Below are 7500 nucleotides of genomic sequence, written 5' to 3'. Positions count from 1 at the left end.
CTGTCAGATAGGATGTGCTTACAATAAAACCTCCCCCAGCACCAGCGTGGCTGGAGAGCAAGTCAGAGACAAAGGAATGTCTTTGATCATACAGTTTGAAACAATGTAGAGATGGTAAGCATAAAAAGGACAACATTTAACAATTCACTTTAACAGTGTACAGTCACAAACCTGCATTTGAAACTAAATAGGAAACTAAAATAGGACTATGGGAACATAAACAGTGCCATCATTGCCAGACCTGGCCCACATCTGGTTGACATACACTCTACCATTCTGGTCTTCCTTTTTCAAAGAGCTGGATACGATTATCATGCCTTTTGCTTGGGCCTACAAGCCCCCCGCATTTCAAAGACTCACTTGCAAAAGGCCACGGACGAGAGAGGACTGGGCCTTACAGTCTTTAAACATTATTACTATGTCAGCGCCTGGGTTTTCTGGAATCAGCCTATGGTTGGTGATGCTGTGGAATACAGGCCCAGCCCTAAATGGCTCGAAATGGAGCTTTCGTCATTTTTTTCGGTACAAATTAGGAATTATGTCAAGCAAGCGTTCTCAAATTTAGCTACTATCCCCATGCAGCATGTCTTTTACAATATAATGAACGAACCTCCCACCTCAAAGCACTTGATCTCTCGGCTTGTTAACCTTTTTTCTTTGGGGCCCTCTCTCGCCATATTAAAGAGGCATGGACCAGGGACACTGGTTTGGTTATCTCTGACCATTTATGAGCAAAAGGGATAAAATTATGCTCTGTTAACACCCGGCTTCAGTTAATTCAATTGAAAGTAGTCCATAGGCTGCACTATTCCAAAACCAAATTGGACAAAGTTTTCCTACCGTTTCCCCCACTTGTGATAAATGCTCATTTGTGGGCAAAACTCTTGGCCCTCTTTTTTGGTCCTGCTCTAAGCTTAGAGCCTTTTGGACTAATATTTTTTAGTTTCTATAGCATTGTTTACAATAGGCAACTGTATCCTGACTGTCATATGGTGATCCTGGGCTGCTCCAGCAACTCGTTGGCTCTTCGCCTTGCTGTGCAACAAGCCCTCATGTTCGGTGTGGTTATTGCTAAACGACTAATCCTAAAGGAGTGGAAATCGGCCTCCCCTCCCTGCTTCAAGAGGTGGCTTGAAGAGATGGTCTCCTGTTTATACCTGGAAGAAATTCGGTTTTCTACATCTGACTCCATGGAGAAGTTCAGGAAGATATGGGGACCCTTTATAGATCACATTAATTTTTTCAGCTCTCAGGCCCCTACGTTGTCATTACTATTCAATTCAATTTTCAATTCAATTTTATTTATATAGCGTCAAATCACAACAAAAGTCGCCTCAAGGCGCTTCATAGATACAGAGAAAAACCCAACAATCATATGACCCCCTATGAGCAGCACTTTGGCGACAGTGGGAAGGAAAAACTCCCTTTTAACAGGAAGAAACCTCCAGCAGAACCAGGCTCAGGGAGGGGCGGGGCCATCTGCTCGACCACTACTATTATTCTCCTGGGCTGTTGCCCATACCTGCTGTGAACCGGCTCCTCCTAGCGTTGGATCTCTGGATTCGATCTTCAATGTGGATTGGACTCACTGGATCATGAGTTGCCTAACATGTGTACCATTTGCTTTTTTACCAACAGATTTTCACTTACATTTGAATGTGTTTTCCTCTCCCACTCTCACTTCTGAGTCGTCCGCCATTGTTATGCGAAAAAGTATTCTTCTTGTTCTATATTTACGCAAAACTACTGTCCTGTGTAACCCGCAATCAATCGTGGGATATGTTGGGCCACAAAGAATACACCAGACCCATCCTTCAAATCTGGGAAAGGACACATCTGTCACCACATTGGGAGGACTCTTTGAATTAGGACGGTCTTCGTCGTGTCGCTGTGACATAATTGCCCACAAACGTGGCCTTCGAAGCATGCAACCCTGAATTTGGACATAGCATGTGTATTCAGCCAGCGTCTCCCTCAGTCCTTTGTTGGGTCCTCCCTCATGGTTTTGTACCTCTCCCTGGGATTCCCCTTTTGCTTTGATTTCGCAGGTTTTGTCAGTCAGCAAATAAAGGTGGTTTTGAGTGTAACTCCTGTCTCCACATACGAGTCTGCATTTAGGTCCTTTTCCTGCACACAGCCAATTTATTACAGCAGATGCCATTTTTGTCACATGTACCAAGTATGAGTAGAAGGTACTGACAACTGCTCTCTTTCATGGAAGTGGAAGCTGTGACCCAAAGTGACTGCCAGCACCCAGCACTGCACACCAAAGGACACATGCAGGTTCACCAGCTCTCCCACATCTCATGACACAAAATGTGATGAGGGGAGGTCCAGGTTACCTACAACTCAAGAACAGCCACTTGACACACACACACACACACACACACACACACTTTTAAGGAACAAAAAGCATGACTAAACTGACAGGACGTAACAGATGGATGAGCTTACAGGTGACTATCTTGCTTTGGTATTTTGTTTGTTACCAAACTAATATGCAAATGAATGAAAGCTGCCAACTCTTCACACCTGCTGCCAAACACACCTCTGACAGATATCTGGAGGGTCTGGTTCTGCACATACAGTCAGCTGTGCTGGGATCCTTTTAAAAAATGAAACTGCTCCAGGAGTCGGCGCTTTGGCCTGAACAGCCTGTCCAGGAGATAGTTTTTAAAAAGTGTCTGTGTGTGATGTGTGGTAATGTCAGAGAGTCCACACTAAAGAGTCATTAGAAGGAAGCACACAGAACATGAACAAACTGAAAACACTGGGTCACCAGGAACCCCGGAGTTGATCCCCAGAAATATAGTAAAATTCCAGTTTGTGGTCCCCACAGAGATATGTAAACATGTACACACAGACACACCAAGAAGCAGGAGGGAGGCAGGCGAGTAAGAGAACAGCTGCTACAACGACAACAAGCTGGAAAGGTGAGAACATGAGAGAGACAGTAAATGTAGATGCTCTTCAGTCACACTGTAAGATAAAGACCGTCTGTGTTTCCCCTTTCACAAGACCTTACATATGCCAAGCTAACTTCTGTTTGTCCACATTTATTGAAGATGTCATAAAACTCTGGATCTGCTGTTCAGAATGTCTTTCTAAGTTTCTTTGGCTTCTTCACAGCATGAGGTGCTAACAGGCTTCATCTTGTTGTCATAAATGAATGTGTGATTGATTTAAATTCAGTGCCACACAGATCATCCACACAGGGAAAAGCAGGTGCTGGGTCACATCTGCACAGGATCATGTTGTAATCACTTCAAATCCCTATACAGAGATTTGTAAAGAGTGCTGTCAGTGTTACTGTGGATCAGCCGTGTAAGGGGTTACTCAGTGCTAACATTGTAATGTGTGTTACGCGGTCATAGCGACTAACGCGATTGAACGAGTCTGCATTAACACGTTAACGCTGACAGACCTAATTTAAAGCATGAATTCCAGGAACAGTAAAACCGTGATTTTGTGTTGGAGCACACAGACGGCTACATTTCACACAAAGTTATCAGTTATGCTAAGGACAGGAGACAGGTGGGAAGATCATACACGCACTGCCACGTTTCAGGTCATCTGCTACCACGGTGAGAATATGTGGACAGTAATAAGATAATACAATCTTTAATAATGTTATAATTAATTTTATAACCTGTGTTATATCATAGACTCCTGAAAGAGACAGTTTGAAGAATGAGACGAGTTAGCTGATAAAGATGTTTTGTGTTTCTCTGTTAACTCGACGATGAACGACAATAAAACCTTTGACGTCTGTGACCTGGACTCAGAGCTACTGCAGACAGCATCACACCGACCTGGCCAGTGGACTCCATCAGATATACAGTGAAGAGAAGCTGCAGAAGTCTACAGCCTCGTGGATCGGCCTGTGGTCAGATGGGAGTAACTTCTCTTTCAGATACTGGGACATGGACTCATGCAGTGATGGACTAAACAACAGGACATGTGCTACGACTCTGTTAGAGAGATCAGGCAGATGGAGCTCTGCTGGATGTGACCACAGAAAGCCTTTCTTCTGCTATGATGGTGAGTTTACACAGATTTATCTCAGCTGTTTGTCCAACAGATGAACCGCTGGAGTCTCTGAGAGGATTTAGGTCAGTATGTCTCTTCAGCCACTTATTTCTGCATGTGTGTTGAACTTCTGTCAGAGGTGGAGATGTTTAGCTGATGGTTGGAGCAGAGATTTCTCTGTAGAGCTCCTGATTCGTCTGAAGAATCGCTGAAATGTTTTCTCTTGTCCTTCCTGTGAAACTGGACCAAACATCCAGAGACTGTAAGTCCAGATTTAACCGATTCAATCTTTTCTCAGATTAGATGCATGTAAAACCATTTTTATGTCATGACTCCATATGAGTTTTATAATCTGATCATGTTTGTTCATGAAGACAAATAAACCAGTGTGTGAGTGCAGGAATCTACATGACTTATACACCTGCAGTTAACCCAGTGGTTCCAAACTGTTTTGGTAGGCCCGCCTTTGTTTTACAAGAAAAATGTTGCTGCTCCCGACGGAGGGAAAACCAATCCTGCAGGGAGACCTACCTCGGCACTTGTGCAGGTGAAGCCAAAGGCAAGACAAATGTAGGGTTGGTAGTAACGTCGTTATGGCAGTGTTGTTTTTTGTAAATCTGTGCTTATTTTACTCTTTGAAACACTATGGTAACCTATGTGTCAATGTTAACAGGGTGTTGTGCCAAGCCATCTGTAACTAACTGAATTTAAAATCAGCGTATTCTGCTCCAATCTGGACAAAAACTTTTCACATATTTTCAAAAGTATTTTTACTTTAACAAAATTTCACTAAATTCTTATTAAATCGATGCACTTTTTATGGAAATGAATAAACGTGTTTACCTTCTTGTTGTGTTTATGTACGTATGCATAGATTAGTGTGTCAATAGCACACAGCAAGTGTGTTTCTGTTCCAGGGACCATTAATAAGGAGGCAGTTCTTTGAAAGAATGCAAACAAAAAAAGGATAAATTCAGACTTGTGGACAAAAGTTATACTTGGACGTTTTGTGTGTCTGTTTTATATTTTGCTGTAAATTATTATTTTTTTTTTCAAATATGCAGTTGTTGTATTTGCTGGAATAGATGGCTCTTCCTGAAAGCTAAACAGCCTTTTTTCACCACATAAAACATTATTGTTGAAGTAAAACAGTACTCCATTACAATTGTTTTCTCTAAATTAATGAACTACCAGAGAGAAAGGGCTGTGTTCTTCTTCCACTCCTTCAACAAGAAATTTATGTTCACTAGTGTTCAGCTGTGTCTTCATTTCACTTTAAGAGATGACATCACTGTTAGGTGTCATTTTTCTGTTATGTGTTGTGTCTGTTTGTCCAAAACTAAATGATTTCTTCATAAATTATGTTCCAGATAATGCACCTCGGTGCTGGAAATAATAACAAGGCATCAACTGCATCAGGCTTCTTTATGAGCTCTGTTGAACAGTTTGCTTTAAGTGGTTATAAAAACTTGACACATGCTATATTTTTAGTTAATTTTCTGTACTTGTTTGTGTTCTATGTCATCATGCAGAGCAAGAGGAGACTAGGGTGTGGAAAATGTTGGCATTGCTCATTGCATGTTTACTGTTCGTGGTTGTGGCAGAGCAAGCTGCTTATTCCAGGAATAAGCCTTCACAATCAAAGGTAAATTTCATTTCATTTATTTCACACTTGGTTTAACAGTTTCAACAGTTTTGCTCTTTCATACACACAAACCATGCTTTCTCTCGGTATAACACTGCAACCATGCGTGAAAAGGAAGAAGAAAATGCTCTTATTAAACCCTGCCCCCTGTCTGCAGTCCAACTTATATTACAAGTGGGCACCATACACCAAGGAACAAACTAACACTTATCTCCAGGTCCTAACGCAGACCAAACAATAAATCTACAATCAGAATATACCACTTCACATCATAACAAGGAGAAAAGATAAGTAAATAGAATAAGGCAAAAGAAAGCAGGAGAGAGGAAAAAATCCTTCAATTAACTCCAATTTCGTTCATAATCTTCATATTGAGTTTGGTTTTAGACATGTGACACTTTTTAAAACAATGTAAATTTGTACAATTCTTTAGATTATAATGACGAGATTTCCATAGTCGTATACCTCTAACCGTTGGATTGATCTGTGTGCAGTCCTAGCTAGCTGATGCTTAAAATAAAATTTCCTTCTGCTGTCTTCAGCCCCGAACACATTGAAAATAAACTTTGTAACTTGAAAGGCAAAATATTATTTTTAGCCTGAAACATAATTAATAGTGTCCGTAGTTTCACTAAATATCCTAATTTTAATAGTTTTGATTTTATAAACAATTTATTTGTATGTTCTCTATATTTGACGTTATGAATCGTTCGTATCACTTTCTTCTGTAATAAGTTTAGAGGGTTTATGGTTTTCACATATGTATTCCCCCAAACTTCCACACATTAAAAACTAAAGTATGAGAAAAACAATGAAAAGTATAAGATGCACATTGACTTGTAGTCTAATAAACCTCTTACATTTCTTTCTAATATACTCAATATGTGATTTCAACGTCAAATTTCGTCTACTATTACACCCAAGAAGCAAAATTCAGTAACTAAATCAATTCTCCATTAATAGACATAATAACTTCCTCCTCCTTCCCCATGATACATGTATGCAGGGCTTTGCACATGTATATATTGTACTGGCACACATATTTTAACCATATCACGTTAGTAATATCACTTCCTTACTTAGTTGTATGGATGAATGTTATCACAAGTGGCCCTCGTGTGTTAGTGCACCTTCACAGAGGGCCTTCTGTAGAGTTGAAGACATCCAGGCACCCTACTCAAGGGAGGTGACCATAGCTGGACTGGCCATCGGGCATACCGGGCGTTTAAGTTGTTTGGTGGTGGCTATGGCGGAGCTGCCACAGAGGCCAATTTCAATTTCTGCAAAAGCAAGCAACCACTGTCAAAAAGAAAACTAGGACTTCTGCAAAAAGTTCGTAAGAAAATGAAAACCATAAAAGAAAATCCAAAGGAGAACACTTCACATGCAGATGGAGGAATGAGACAATATCTTTAAAACAGAAGCAGCACAAACTGTAATTTTAGCAGCACAAACCAGCACAAATGTAGCACAGTTGATTGACACCAGTTTTGTTTGATTCAATTAATGTGGGGGGTGGCTGGTTGACCTCTGATGACTTCTAGAAATTTTTATTAATATCTTTAAAATGATAGCAGCACAAACGAAAATTTTTGCAGTACAAACCAGCACAAACGTTTGATACCACTTTTGTTTGAAGAAGGTGGGGGGGCCAACTTCACTCACATCGGCCTTAAATTTGTAATTTTTTTCATTTGTCCACCAGGTAGCGCCATTTCCCCCAATTTTTCAGCATTGAACGAACTCCAGCCAAGAAAAATCTGATTTTAAGCGTGTTGTTCTGCTTTAAAAAGTGAAAAAAGAGTGGTGTTGTGTGTCACTATCAA

The sequence above is a fragment of the Mchenga conophoros genome, linkage group LG3 (genome assembly GCF_057382185.1).
Source record: "Mchenga conophoros isolate Kocher_MC1m ecotype Shallow Benthic linkage group LG3, M_conophoros_male_GT1.1, whole genome shotgun sequence".
NCBI lineage: Eukaryota > Metazoa > Chordata > Actinopteri > Cichliformes > Cichlidae > Mchenga > Mchenga conophoros.
The sequence above is the reverse complement of the archived record's forward strand: the minus strand, read 5'-3'. Positions refer to the sequence as shown.